The 15,052-nt window shown below is 33.2% G+C and overlaps 2 pseudogenes; both read right to left on the bottom strand.

Moving 5' to 3' along the window:
- Window positions 1-5,715: 5,715 nt before the first annotated feature.
- Window positions 5,716-9,508, bottom strand: LOC132067087 (uncharacterized; annotated as a pseudogene).
- A 1,629-nt stretch (window positions 9,509-11,137) lies between these two features.
- On the bottom strand, window positions 11,138-12,831 carry LOC132066782 (UDP-glycosyltransferase 89A2-like; annotated as a pseudogene).
- Between the last annotated feature and the right edge of the window lie 2,221 nt (window positions 12,832-15,052).

The following is a 15,052-nucleotide window of genomic DNA, read 5'->3' on the forward strand; positions in this document are numbered from 1 at the left end:
TCTTGGTTGATATTTTATTTTATTTTCACTTGGTGTTTTGTATCTTTGGGGTCTGATTAATAGGATTTGTACTGGAAAGATCCATTTTGGAGATAAAGTATTTTATCGAAATCAATTTAAATGCTTTAGGACTCGAAATTTATAATTAAGAAAAAAAATATCCTTATCACTCCAACGTAACTTTAGCGACTCTTACTAGTTTGTGTTAAAACTACTTGGTCATCCTTCTTCTGATTAGTGCCTGAAAGCAACTAGTAGTGTAGAACTTTGAATTTATTTGTACACGAAGATAGGTTCATTATATGACTTTGAACTGCTTTATGTATTTGTTATTAAGGTGAAAATTTCTGGTATTTAAGCCGTATAAGCGGCATTTATATGCGGATGTGGAAAATAACAGTTCAACTCCTTTTTGTTTCCCTTTTTCAAAAGACAATTCTTATTTAAGGATGTGGGGCAGGGCCGGAGCCAAGTGGTGGCTAGGGGTTCACACGAACTCGTTTCGACGACGAAAATTATCACTTGTATATATACGGTTTATTATTTTTTATATATATGTAGTAGATATTGAAATACATAGGCATTGTTTCTTTCTTTTATGTTTTTTTTTTTTATTTTTTTTTTAGGGAAAAGGGTCAAAAGTGGCCCTCTACTTTGCGAAAAGGACTAAAAATATCCTCCGTTATAAATTTGGATCAAAAATACCCCTCCTCAAATTAAAGTTTTCAAATATGTCCTATCTTAGAGAATTCTCAAATCTCCCAAAATAACCCGATTTCATTTTTTAAAACCCCTCCCGTTTAAACACGAGGCCCAACTACATAAAAAAATCCGTATGCGACCGAAACATGTTCCGGAGTCCTGCATCTGGAGCCACTGAAAACATGACGAGTACCCGTATGGGTTTTTGTTTGAATGGTTGATTTAAATGGAGCGTGTTTAAAAATGAAATCGGTTATTTTGGAGATTTACGAGGAGTATGTTGAAAATTTTAATGGCGAAAAGGTATTTACAGACCCAATTTATAATGGATGATATTTTTAGCCCTTTCCAAAGTAGAAGGGCATTTTTGACCTTTTTCCTTTTGTCATGACAGAAATTAAATTTCCATTTCTTTGAGAATATGAAGAGAAGAAAATTCAGACTACTAATCTTTTACATTAAGGGCTCTCCAAGACTGCAACTACTAAACTTATGGTTGCTAAAAGTTTATTATAAGGTTAATACATGAAAATCGCTTAAACTATTCATGTTTTGCAATTTTTATACTCTCATTATGACTTCATGAGGTGTTGCTACTACACCCTTGAACTATAATGTTGCTTATTAGAAGCCTCATGTAGTGTCAAGTAACATAGAGAGTGACTTCACTATTTTTATGGTGTTTGGAAGCTAAAAACTAGGCCAGATAAAAAAAACATCCACATGACATTTTTCATTTATTTTTAATTAATTATTCTTATTTCTTATTTATTCAACTTATCAATATATATATCTTGAATTTTTAGCTTTTTAGTATGATTTAATTGCATAAACTAAGTAGGCGTTTGGCAATAGAAACCAAAAACTTTCGCTTTTTTTTGGAATTTTGGAGTTGGAGTTGTGTTTGGCCATAGTTTTTGAAATTGTATTTTTTGTTAAAATGTAGTTGTTTTGGTTGTGAAAAAACTGAAAAACTTGAAAAACAAGTGTTTCTTGTTTTTTAAATTCCGGAATACAACTTCAAGTTGTATTTGAAATTTTCATATGGCAAAACGCTGATTCCGGGAAAAAGTGAAAAAAAAAAAAATCCGAAAAAAAGTGAATAATTCTTATGGCCAAACGGGCCCTAAATAAACTGACTTAATTTGGCAATTTGCACGATTACCCTTCATACAAACTGGTCTTTAATTTTTGTCCCTCAATTCGCCGATCTTTAATATTTGGCCTTCGCTTAAAAAGGTGACCAAAAATACCTCGAGGTTCTGGGTTCAAAATCCAACAGAGTAAAAAATAATAATAATTTCGAAAGGCCTATTCGGGCGAAGCTACATAGAACCTTTGGGAGGAGTGTGGAGGACTTTGCCTGCAAGCTGCAACTAAGAAATCTCTTTGAGACGCAGACTTGCGCCCAGAGCGCCTAAAGAAGTACGCATAAAAGGCGGACTTTTTGCAAAAAACTTTCGCCTTGCAAATATATTTTTTTTTGGGCAAGGTTCGAGCCGGAAACCTCGAGATATTTTCGACTACCTTTTTAAGCTAAGGATAAAAAATTAAAGACCAGCAAATTTGAGGAACAAAAATTAAAGGCCCCCGAAAAGAAAGGCCAGCACGGAAAAAAATGATGAATTCGGTTAGTTTTAAGTAAATGGGCTTGGAGATACAAAAAGAGGCCCGAAAGAGTGGAGGGATCAAGTTTGGAGCTAAAAATGTCGAGTGATAGAAATGCGGTTAACGCTCCCCTTCGTACTACCGTGAGATTCTTGCCGGCTTTCTTTTGGCTTAAGAAGGGGCCCGGTGAAATGAGAATAACTTCGAGAACTCTAGGGGAATGGGCATTTTAGGGAGGGATCTAAAAGCTCCAACGTGTTGCGGAGCCTTCGGCGGGCGTGAGAGGGTAGATGTGAGTCCCGGCTCGAACGTAGTGAGAGGGTCTTTTGGCTTCCTCGGCGGGTGTGAAGCTTAGCTTGCTTTCGCCGACCATGTGATGATTCAAGTTCGTGGTAGCGTAGGAGTCGATCATGACGGTACAACGATGCATAGGTCTTCTTTACTTTTACGACCTTTTGATTATGATGCATCAGAACGTGCCAATATGTGATCGGGGTGAGCGGTGGTTAGATATAGGCGGCTTCGCGACTTGGATTGGAAGAAGGGCTTAACTTTGGAGAATAGCTTTTTGAGGCCGCTTTTATTGTTCTTCCTCCCAGATACATGGCTTAAATACCCAGCTCAACATTCTTGGAAAATAATAGAATCGAGGGTTCGGAGGAGAATTGGCCATTCAATCTTGAGCAACATCTTCTTATTACAAAGACAAACCACAAAAAGTAATTGTCTATAGAGGAAGTAGGCTTTAGACAAAAAGTGCCCTCTTGTGCCCTAGTAGGGAAAGCAAATGAGATAGAGAGAGCCCCTCTCAACAAAGCCCTTTATAGTTAGATCGGCTAGAGTTTGACTATGGGGGGCGAAAAAGAGATGACAAGCGTTGAGCTATTTCAATCCACTAAAGCAAGAAGTCACTTGAGCCTGGACGCCAAACGTGGAGCCGATATACAATTGTCTCCATGATTGGATGACCTAAAGATTTGATGCAACCCGTGGTATAAGGTCGATATCAAGAGTGAGGGTGTGTCTTGGATGTGCAAGCTTTCAATCACAACAATAGAAGATTCATTAAAAAGAGTTTTTGAAGTTCAAGTACGAGGAAAGTGATTACAACCAACAGGTACATCTAGGACTTTGGACCATTCTTCCAGCCATAATGAGCTTGGAGGATTACCTTACCTAAAAAAAAAAAACACTTGGAGGACTTAAAGGAAGCATGAAAGGAGGATTTTAAGGCTACCAATATGCTCAAGTAACTATTTTTATAATTTGATCATTCTTGTAATTTATTTATTTTTGCAAGACTAGTATAAATCTTATTTAAGTCTTTATATCAGAGTTAGCTAACTTTGAAGATAGAGAAAAATAGTTTTTGTATGAGTTATGGGAGGATAATATATATATATATAGATAGATAGATATAATGAACCTCTTTTGGATCTCTAAGTAAGATTTCCATGTATGATTTCATTTCACTTTCCCGCTGGATTGAATTTAGTGATTTATGTATTTTAATTGTTAGATTACCTGCTCATTTCTATTTGTTAATCAAATTCTTGTTATCTTTCTTTAATCAAATCTAGTGTTATGTAACTACAAAAAGTCTCATTTTGTATAATGACTAATTTGGTGAGATCGTGTCATTCTTATCCTACCCCCCCGCCCCCCCCCCCCCCCTTCATTTTGTCTTCGCTTATTAATTAATAATCATATTTTATCATTTACCCTGCAATTTTTTTTATAATAACTCTACACATACTTAACTTTTCTTTATAATATTGTAAGTTTACTCTCTAGATTGCTTATGTGTAGCATTATGTAATTATGGGGTCATTTAACACCTCATGGTGTCAAGCGACACCCTTTCGTCGGAAAATATTTTATTAGATATATATAATTGTATTGTTTTTAAAATCATACGGAAAGAAAATGGCACCCCTTAACAGTGAGACTCGATTGGAGCGTTTGTTTGGCGCATAATTTTCTTGTCTAAGGTTGCAAGTTCGAACCTCAACCTAAGTGTATTGTTGGCAAATATGACCTCTATGGCTAAAATTTTAGATATGTAACGAGTCAAGGCTATCTCTTACGTGCAAATGTGATATTAATAATTTATTGTCTCTTCTATAAATATCGACACCGCTTACAAAAAATCCTGCATACGCCGCTAATAATGATGGAAAACGACACTCTATCCAAATATTGTATTAATTAAAACAACACAATACAATATAACACGATACGCTAGAAATCGATATGTAACACCCATCCAAACAAGCTGTAAGATAGTTGTTTTCTGAAAAGTATTATTTTTTAATACATCTTGATGTTTGCAAGACAGACAAGTTTCTACATCAAAAGGTATATCAGCAACAACCAATTGGTCTCTTTTAACCAAGATTAGGTGCCCGAAGATAACCTCAAAAACAGTGCAATAGTAAAATTTCATGGGGACGCTAACACTTGGATGCTCCCAGTACTATTTAAGAGATCAAGACTCTTCCAATTCTGTTTACAAAGTAGTGAAACATTGATTATACCCCACTTTTACCAATCTAGATTAGGTCAGGCTGGTTGGAAAAATGACACAGTTGTTAGACTCAAATTTATCGAGTTGCCTTTTGTCTGATGTTTGAGCTACAAAAAAAAAAAAAAAAAAAAAAAAACTCTTGACGTTGCTTTACAGACTATTAACTGCATTGTCACGGTCCAAGTTCATGGTAAGTGTTTCTTCTTTTGGTACGACATATCTCATGGATTTGTCCCTTGACTACGTCATATCGACCCTAAAACCACATCTATCATGTGATCTTGTGCGCTGTCTTGTATTGCGCTTACGTTCCACTGACTTTTTGACGTAAAATTTTTCTAAGGTTTTTCTGTAAAAACTCACCAGTTTAGAAATCTGTCAATATTTCTTATTGACCTGTCCTCATCAGTCTTCCTTCTATTACGAGACTTCTTACTCATTAATTGCTAACAATTATGCAGGTGATTACAACCATATCTAGGAAATGCTAATCAAGCTATCAAATCAAAATCATGATCCAAATGTTTGTTATAAAACAATATTTTGGAATATTTCTTTGATAAGATATCTCCTATGCTTTTTCTTTGTCAATGGTTAATAAAGGTGCTACTCCGACAAGGAAATCATGATTTTTGTGGCCCCTTTTAAAAGGGCAAATTCTAGATTATAAAAGCAATATAACTAAGAAGATCATTTACTGGCTCCCTAATCACTTTATCTTGCTTTTGCTTCTTTATTTTAGATCTTCTAATCTTCAATAACAAAGTTTAGAACAAAAAATCATGTAATGGGGGTCCATAAATCATTCGCATGATGATAAAGAATGTGAAGAATGTTTCAAAAGAATTAACAACCTTGAAGAATGGACTGCAAATGTAGGGACCAAAACTATAATTTGAATAAAGAAAGAACATATTCAAATCACAAAACATATAGGCAGTGAAGTAATTTCAATGTGGTCCATACATCTTTCACCTTTTCCTTTTTTCCTTTGCAGATCTCTTCTTCTTTGTTTTCCTTTTCCTTTTGCTGTAGCGTGCCACTTAAATTAGAGAAAGAAAATACCATTCAAACAAAGGAAAAGGAAAAAAAAAAAAAAAAAAAAATTTTTGCAGACACTAATAACAATTTAAAGACTTTAGTTGTATTAGTCCTCCTCTGCTAGTGTCTGTTTCAAACAGTCAATATTGCACAATGCTACTGATCTCATCATGTCTCCAAAGCTGCAATCATTCAAAATCAATAGTCAAAATACAGCATGATGATATTTCTAGTCATATTGTAAGATCATAAGGTAAAGTGTCAACAATGAAAAAACTTTTCCTTATTAGATCCTAAAAGGTAACTCTAGGTAATCGGCCTAATAAGTGGTATTCGTTAGCATGCAAAATAAGGGAGGTAAATTGTTATAACATGTTAAAACACAATGCTAGAGGTATATAACCATAGATAATCATGCATAATAAGTGGAATTAGTCAACTTTAGGTAAATTGCTATAACATGTTAAATTACGCTGCTAGGGGTCGGACAACTATACGTGATCGTCTATAATAAGTGGAATTAGCTAGTTAATGTGGGAAAAAAAGGGGTATATAAACTAAAACAAGATGTTAAAGTACACACTGATAGTGTAAAATTCTTTACCGGTCAATGCTGTTCCGCCTTCTCTCAGATTGATCAGTGCTAATTCTTGATTTCCCTGAAATAGTCGATGCTTTTCTTGGTTTTCCCCTCTTGTCAACACTAATTCTTGGCTTCAATTTTCTGTCTGTGGTAGGCCTTATTGCAATGATCTCTTTATGTTCAGTACTGATTCTTGATTTTTCAATCTCTTCAATACTTGGTCTGCACCTAATTTCATTTGTAATATCAAGTATAATCTAAGTCAATTATACTTTCCTCAAGTTCAACAGTTTGACAATAATCTGATTGTCTTTCCACTGAAGTTATGAACTTCTTGAGATGAGTAAAAAACTGAGGAAAACTTGTAAGTCACAGTGATTTCCTCCATTTACCACACAATGGTTCATACTTCATTTTACTTAGCTCCCAAAGCTTTTTACCATGTGAAATATCAACTACTTCATCTTCTGTACCCTGCAGACCAAATGAAAATTGCCCAATGAAATCTTCTAAGTATTTTTTTATAAGTTGGAGACAATCAAGAAAATCTAATCCATGATTTAGTCTTAATTCTACTTAATCCCTCTAAGTATTGTGTGGCAGCTAGTTGAGATGTGTATCATTGGTCTAAAAATTAATTGAAGTTCGCGTGCTTTCAAGGCATGCCACAAAAACAAGAAAAACAATATATTAGGTTCATATTATACGTCTTTTTTAAAGTTTTCCCCTTAAGAAATACATTTAATAACCTTAATCATAATAGTTATAGTGTTTTATAAGTTACTCTTTATCTCCCTTAAAACGTCAATTGGAACAATAAAGGTTGAGATGGAAACAAATATTTCGTGTAAATTACCCTTCTAGAACGTCAAATATTTGAAAAATTCGGTTGCCAAAACGACTAATACTTGAGATCGGAGACTTACATGAATCCAAGAATGGGACAACCGACATATGGGATTTTATCAATATTACGCCAAACGAGAGAACCAAAAAAATTAATGTTACTATAACATACTATATATTAAGAAATAATTAACTACTGAACGAAAAATTTTGGCTAACCTTGTATATGTCGAGCCAAAGAGAATACTTTATACGATACATTACTCGAAGTCAGAAAGTATTGCACCTTTGCAGAATCACACCCCTAATTTGAGGCAATTTTGTGGCTAATTCAAGAGTTGGACCACTTCCAATTGATTGTCCATATAATATAATGTCTTCTTCCTTCACTTCATAAATCTCTTTTGACATTTGTAAACAGCTTCTATATCAGCATATGTGTTTTGCTCACTTGGCTTCAAAACCAACATAAACAACTTAAATTTCAGTTTAACTTCTACAAACACTGACACTGTAAAAGAGTTGTTACAATATATGTTGCCACCTAAAACATATCTACAAGTAACTGTTCATAATAAGTAGAACTAGTCGCCTATAAAATAAGACAGTCAACCAACTATAACAGGTAAATTACAGTATCAGTGTATATAAGTTAAATCCGTCCCAAATTTGGACATCTAACCTTTCAAAGAAAATGAATAGTAGGAATGGAGTGATTTGATCACATGTCTTTGTGACATAAACGTGATTGCCACTAAACAAACTTAGAACAATCACTAATTTCAAAGAAAAGAATAAATAATCACTATAGTTCATCAAGGCATATTAAATACATTATACTAGCTGAGTCTTGTTGTAAAGCTCAAAGAATAGCTTGATATATTTCTCTTTCCAGCACCTAAAATAAGGCATAACATGTGCTAAAATGAAAATTGCTTACTTCTCCATTAGACCTTCCATATCCAGCATAATCATAACTGCAAAAATAAATCTAAATTCAGCCTATAAAGATGAATCAAGAAAATAACCAAAAAAAAAAAACAGACGAATTCACATGAAATTGTGATCAAATTACCCCATAACATTTACGCGTAAACGATCACTAGCTCGAAAAGGCGGAACATTTGGCCTATATCAGCGGCATTGCCATGTGAATAAAAAGTGTCAAATTTGCACGCTTTGTTCCTAACAAAAGCGCAAAAATGTAATGTCCTCTCTTTGTTTGCGGAAATTGAAACTTCACCCTTTTCACTTTGAGGGACACCTAATAGTTTCAATTTTGTGTGTTTGTTCATCTAAATCAACTTGATATGATGGCTGCGGTGGAAAAAATGCTAACTTTGAGGCAATTGTTGATGCGCACCACCCATTTTTTCAATATTTTTGTGTGATTTTCTAAGTCTTTTTTCTTCATATAATGAAGAAAAGAACAGTAGATATCATGTTGAAAGGATTTTCAAGAACATGTTTTGATGATTTTGGTATTTGCTATTTTAGTTGAAGGAAAAATGGCTTAGTTTTGCAAGATGAAAAATGTCAAATGGAGAAGTGGACTATGGAGTAGAGTTGTCCTTAAAAAGACACTACCTTTAAAAGTGTGTAACCAAAACATAATAACACTAATAAAATGGTTAAGCTACTTTGATGACAAAAATCAAATTAATTTAAAAAATTGGATTAGCTTGAGGCCTTGTGATAAAGTGGTTTGTATGTTTGATTCTCACTATAAATATTAGTTAAATCAAGCTTTTAAAATATGTGTGTTCTTTTTCTTAATCTTTTTGAGTTATTAATGCTTAGCTCTTTTAATAATTTAGGTGCACATCTTGAATATTTTTCTGCCTGATGCTTGTCAAGGGAGAAGTTACGGTTACAACATGGGCATTGGCCAATTTAGAATTTTCGGCTAAGAGTTTTACGTTTAATATATATCTATAAAAAGAATTTTTGATATACATACTGAATATTACTTTACATATACGTATATAATTCTCGGACGAAAGATTTTAAATTGACCGTCGCTTGCTTCACAGGATCGGAAGAACCAGGTTGTTTGACCCAAACTCAATATATGTGTTAAAATTCAACTTAATATATAAATAATTTATTAATAACTTTACTAACACTTTCAGAATACCTGCTTCCTTAAAGCTGAAATCTTGTTCCATAGCTGATCTCCTACACCAAGCACTAGTGGGCATTGTTTGACAAATCAAAAATCGCATAGTATTTTTGTTTGTCTTTGGGATTTGAACATCGAGTTTGCAAGATATAATTTTTATCTTACTTCATTAACTACTAAGTCGCACCTTTGCTGGTCCCTTTGAGTCGTTAATATTTACATACACTTAGGTAATTGTGATGTCTGTTAGTAAACCTCAACAAAGATTATGAATTAACCACTTTGTTGTCTGATCGTTTTGAGTAAATGATGTTAAGTAATATCCAGTAATAATCATGAGGTATTTTAACATGGTATAGCAACTAACACCAAAAGTAAAATGTGTTTAGAGCAGTCATTAAATGTTCTTTCAAGAAATGTTAAGTCAAAAGAAGCAGAAGGATCTTTGATATTTGGGAAGATCATATCAGTTGATTGCATTTGATAAGACAAGAGTTAATAAATTATACATCCCACTTAGCACAAAATTAAAGAAGTTGTTGATTGACAATTTCTAAATTACTAATAGAATTCATAAGTCAGAAAAAGAAACAAAAATGACCCCATTTTAAAGCAAGCATTCATAACATTGTGGGCCTAAGTTTGTTAAGATATTGGGGAACCAATTTATAATCGATGACTTTTTTTCTTTTCCTTTTTGACCTAGGTGTTAGTGCGCTCGTGAATGTTTTAATTTTAATTTTTATAAATTCTTCAAGTAAATTTTGACATTTTTAGAGTTTTTCTTATTAGTTTTCATGTGAATAGTTGTTACAGAAATTCATGAACTAACTTCTATTTCATCTTATGCTAATTTGGATTTAATAATTAGTAATAAAAATTAGCTTATTATTAGTTTATTAATGTAATCGATCAGTGCAAATGTTTGAACAATACATAAGTGATAAGACAGACAAAAATATTTTATAATGCGATTAAATCCAATATACTTATTTTCTGTAAATGTTTTTTTCCTTTTTATAAGTTTATTGTTTAGTCTGGTCCTAAAGTATGACTTTTCCCATTCCCCATTTTTTTTCCTTTCACATCGCCACATCTTGTGGCCTTTTATTTTATTTTCACACTGTTGTTTGCTTGGAATCTTTGTCTAAATATAAATTACAATCTTGCTTTCAGAAGTTATCTACCTTTTATTCTTTCACTTTTTGAACTTTCATGCAAAATCTACTTGTAGCGTATATTGGGTTTTATTCCTAAAGTGTTACTACTTCATTCTCTCTTTTGCAAAATTTTGCGATACATCTCCTTCATAAATTCTGCTATTATCATTTTTTTTTTTTAAGTCTCTTGTCAGTTAACATTTGTTTCACTATGGTATTTTGCTTTAGAAATCTCTTTTTATTCTTCTTATGTAATGCCATATGTCAACTTGCAGTGCTACCCCCATCGTGCATCGTGTAACATCCAAGAAGGGAAGAACCATGCCACCATAAATATATTATAAAGAAAAGGTCAATTTTTCTGAACTATTCAAAATGGGACAATTTGATGTCCGTTTAGGTTTTTGACACAAAAATGGCCTCATGATTAATCATAGCTCAAAAAAATACCCTTGCCGTTAATGAAACACAAAATCGCTCTCCCCTCCTTCGATGTAAAATGGCCAAATTTTCCCTAAACTATTGAAATAAATATTTTATCCTCCGTATAATAGAACTCTTAATACAACTAACAAATTAAAAGAAATCACATTTATTTGTAAGTATAATGAGACATCTTGGGAATTAATAACATATAATATAAGATGGACAAGGTCAACTTGTTCATTTTCCTTCCTCATTATCAAATACAATACATTTATATTGAAGTTGAAGAATGCATAATCATCAAATGTCCATCTGGGCCCAACCAAATTCATCAAAAATTGGCCCACCTTAAAATTGTTTGGCCCATCTATATAAATTTTTTTCTACTTTTTAGTTGGGTCAGCTCTCTCACAATCAAATCTAGATCCTTTAGAGCTCCCCAATTTTAATAGCCTCAAGTGCTTCATCTCTCAATTTTTTTGCCCTTCCCCTTAAACAAATCATTACTCATCACTTTAATTCTCCACCCAATCTCTATCAGGTGGGCACCGGAGGCCCTCACACAACTCGGACCGATGTTTTCATATTCTCCACCAACAACCACGCGTTAACGAACTTTGGTCTGCCTCCATGGGCCAGCCCAAAATTAACACTCCCGCTACAATCGCTTCAACACAGACCCATCCCAATGACTCAAACCCAACAGCTCTGATGGCCCAATATCTCCACCTGTGAGGTCAACCCTTTATAATCTCAGGCCTCTTCCTAGTACTCTTTCCTCAAACTCTTTTGGCACTGATCCATAACTTGTTCCTCTTGTTGGGCTGACAATTGTTTAGCTACCAAAATGAACTTAACTCCACTTTTCTCAAGCAACAGTTAAGGCCTCCATTTGGGCCTTTGTGAGTAACTTTTGACTTCCAAAAGCCACATAAAGAATGGGATCCATCATCACACTCATCAAGCCAAGTGAAAACTCTATCATTTCCACCATCATCCACATTGGAAGCTTGCCAATTCTACCAGGCCCACCAACCAAATTTATCGGCCCAATTGAATACACACGATCATGGCCCATTTCCTTCTTTAAAAAGCCCAAATACTCACTTTCCAAAGCCTCAAAAAGTGAAAAACTGACCCAAAAACTCTTACACCATTTGCAATAAATCCATTCCTAACCATCTCCAAAGTTGGATCACCTTCTTTGAACTTCTGAAACACTGAAGGAAGATGTTCCCTCACAAATCTTGGACTTTTAGGAAGCCCATTAAACTCAACAGTTTTAAGCTTTATAAGCCCAAAATTCCTCCAAATATCACCCATAATAGAAACCAACAATGCCCCAGAAGTGTAAAAAACAATTCCAGGCACACCAAGTTCTTGGGCCAATCGCAGAGTCCAGCCTAAGAAGAAATCATAAACAATAGCCACAGGAGGATTGGGTTGAGTCTTAAACACATTCTAAGATTAGACCATAAAGCTTACTAAGACCAGCAATAACTGAGCATTGCCTGAGTTTCCAACATCTTTAACATTTTCAACACCAAGGAAGTGATGGGTGGCCAGGAAATGAAAAAACAAGAGTTTTAACAGATGGATGGATAGAAAAGAAGAGGATCAAGAATTGGTAGATTTTTAAGGTGTGACTAAAATGGTAATTTTAATACCATGAAGAAGAAGTTGATGTGAGAAATCCAGAAGTGGTAGTATGTGACCTTGTGCTGGAAAAGGAAATATTAAGACATGGACACCATGTTCAGAGCTTGACATGGTTGTTATATTTTGTTTTGGATACAAAAAAAAAAAAGGTTATGAGAGTTTGAATTTGGAGCTGTCATTATGGTTAATATTTTAGTGATGTTTGAATGGTGAAAAATTAAGGAATCTTCCTGGTAGGTGCAATTGTTTAAGTCTTGGTATTAGCATTCTGCAAAAAAGTAGATGGTCCTACTAGTCTTTGTTGCTTGTGGAACTTTGTGGGGAAGGTTATTACGCGACTTACGCGACTTGATATGATGGCTCTGGTGGAAAAAATGCTAACTTTGATGCAGCACCACCCATTTTTGCGATATTTTGTGTGATTTTCTATGTCTTTTTTCTTCATATAATGAAGAAAAGAACAATCGGTATCATGTTGAAAGGATTTTCAAGAACATATTTGATGATTTTGGAATTTGCTATTCTTGTTGAAGGAAAATGGCTAGTAATGCAAGAAGAATATTGTCAAATGGAGAAGTGGACTATGGAGCAGACTTGTCCTTAAAAAGACTCTACCTTTAAAAGTGTGCTAACCAAAAGCATAATAACACTATTAAAATGGTTAAAAGCTACTTTGGTGACAAAATCAAATTAATTTAAGTGAGTGGATTAGCTTGGGGCCTTGTGATAAAGTGGTTTGTATGTTTGATTCTCACTAGAAATGTTAGTTAAATCAAGCTTTTAAAATATGTGTACTCTTTTTTTCAATCTTTTTGAGTTATTAATGCTTAACTCTTTTAATAATCTAGGTGCACATATTGAATATTTTACTAGGTACCTGTCAAGGGAGAAGTTAAAGTTACAGTTACACTTATAGGCGTTGGAAATTTAGAATTTAAATAAAGAATTGTTAAATTTAATATACATCTATAAAAATATTTTTTGAATTATATACATAATATTATATTCTATTCCCAGACGAAAGGTTTTCAATTGATCATCCTTCTGTTGCTTACGGGATCGGAAGACCCTAATTGTTTGACCCAAAGTCCAAACCCAATATATGTGTTAAAAATTAAAACAATAATACAACAATAATTTCTGACACACCTTTTCTTAATCTATAGAATCATAAACTCAAAATCTTTCTTCCATCATGCATAGTACAAAGCACTAGTAAACATTATTTTGACAAATCATAAAAAATCACATAGTATTTTTGTTTGTGCTAGAATTTGAACCTCAAGTTTTCATAATATGATTTTTATCTTACTTCATTAACTACTAAGTCTCACCTTTGCTGCTTCCCTTGAGTTATTAATATTTACATACACTTAGGTCATTGTGATGTCTGTAAGTAAACCTCAACAAAGATTATGAATTAACCACTTTGTTGTCTGATCGTTTGAGTAAATGATGTTAAGTAATATCCAAATAATAAGCATGAGGTTTTAACAGGGTATAGCCACTAACACCAAAAGTAAAATGTGTTTAGAGCAAGAATTAAATGTTCTCTCAAGAAATGTTAAGTCAAAAGAAGCAGAAGGATCTTTGATATTTGAGAAGATCATATCAGTTGATTGCATTTGATAAGACATGAGTTAATAAATTATATATCCCACTTAGCACAAAATTAAAGAAGTTGTGGATTGACAATTTCTAAATTAGGACTACTACGTATATATACATATTAAGGAGAAATATTTACGAAACGTGAATGATAGTTTTATATTTACAAAACATAACATTACAAACTCTATGCAAAACATGCTTTTTTTTAAAAAAAAAACTATATTTTTTTTAAAAAAATATTTTTTATTTTTTAAGAAAATTATTTTTTTAATATTTTTTTCGCTCAAAAAATTATGTTTGAAAGTCGTATGAAATGTGTATATAAATTCGAGGCTTAAAAAATTTGCTCAAAATTTATTGTATGAAATGTGTATATCTCGTTCAAGGGCTTAAAAATCCGCTCAAAAATTGTGTATGAAAAAATGTATTTAAATTTGTATCTCATAATCTTAAAATTTAGCTCACATTTTGGTGTATAAAAGTTCATGTTAGATTTACAAAAATTAATACAACTACAACAACATTGTATACAACTTTGATACAACATTCAAGACTTAAAATAATCGCTCAAATTTTTGTGTATGAAATGTGTATATCTTGCTCAAGGATGTATGAAATGTGTATATCTTACTCGAGGCTTAAAACGTTCGCTCAAATTTTATGCATGAAGAACGTATAAAATGTGTATATCTCGATCAAGGCTTAAACATTACGCTCAAAATTTTATGTATGAGAATAGTATAAAATGTGTATATCTTGCTCAAGAC

This window comes from Lycium ferocissimum, chromosome 8 (genome assembly GCF_029784015.1).
Source record: "Lycium ferocissimum isolate CSIRO_LF1 chromosome 8, AGI_CSIRO_Lferr_CH_V1, whole genome shotgun sequence".
Taxonomy (NCBI): Eukaryota; Viridiplantae; Streptophyta; class Magnoliopsida; order Solanales; family Solanaceae; genus Lycium; species Lycium ferocissimum.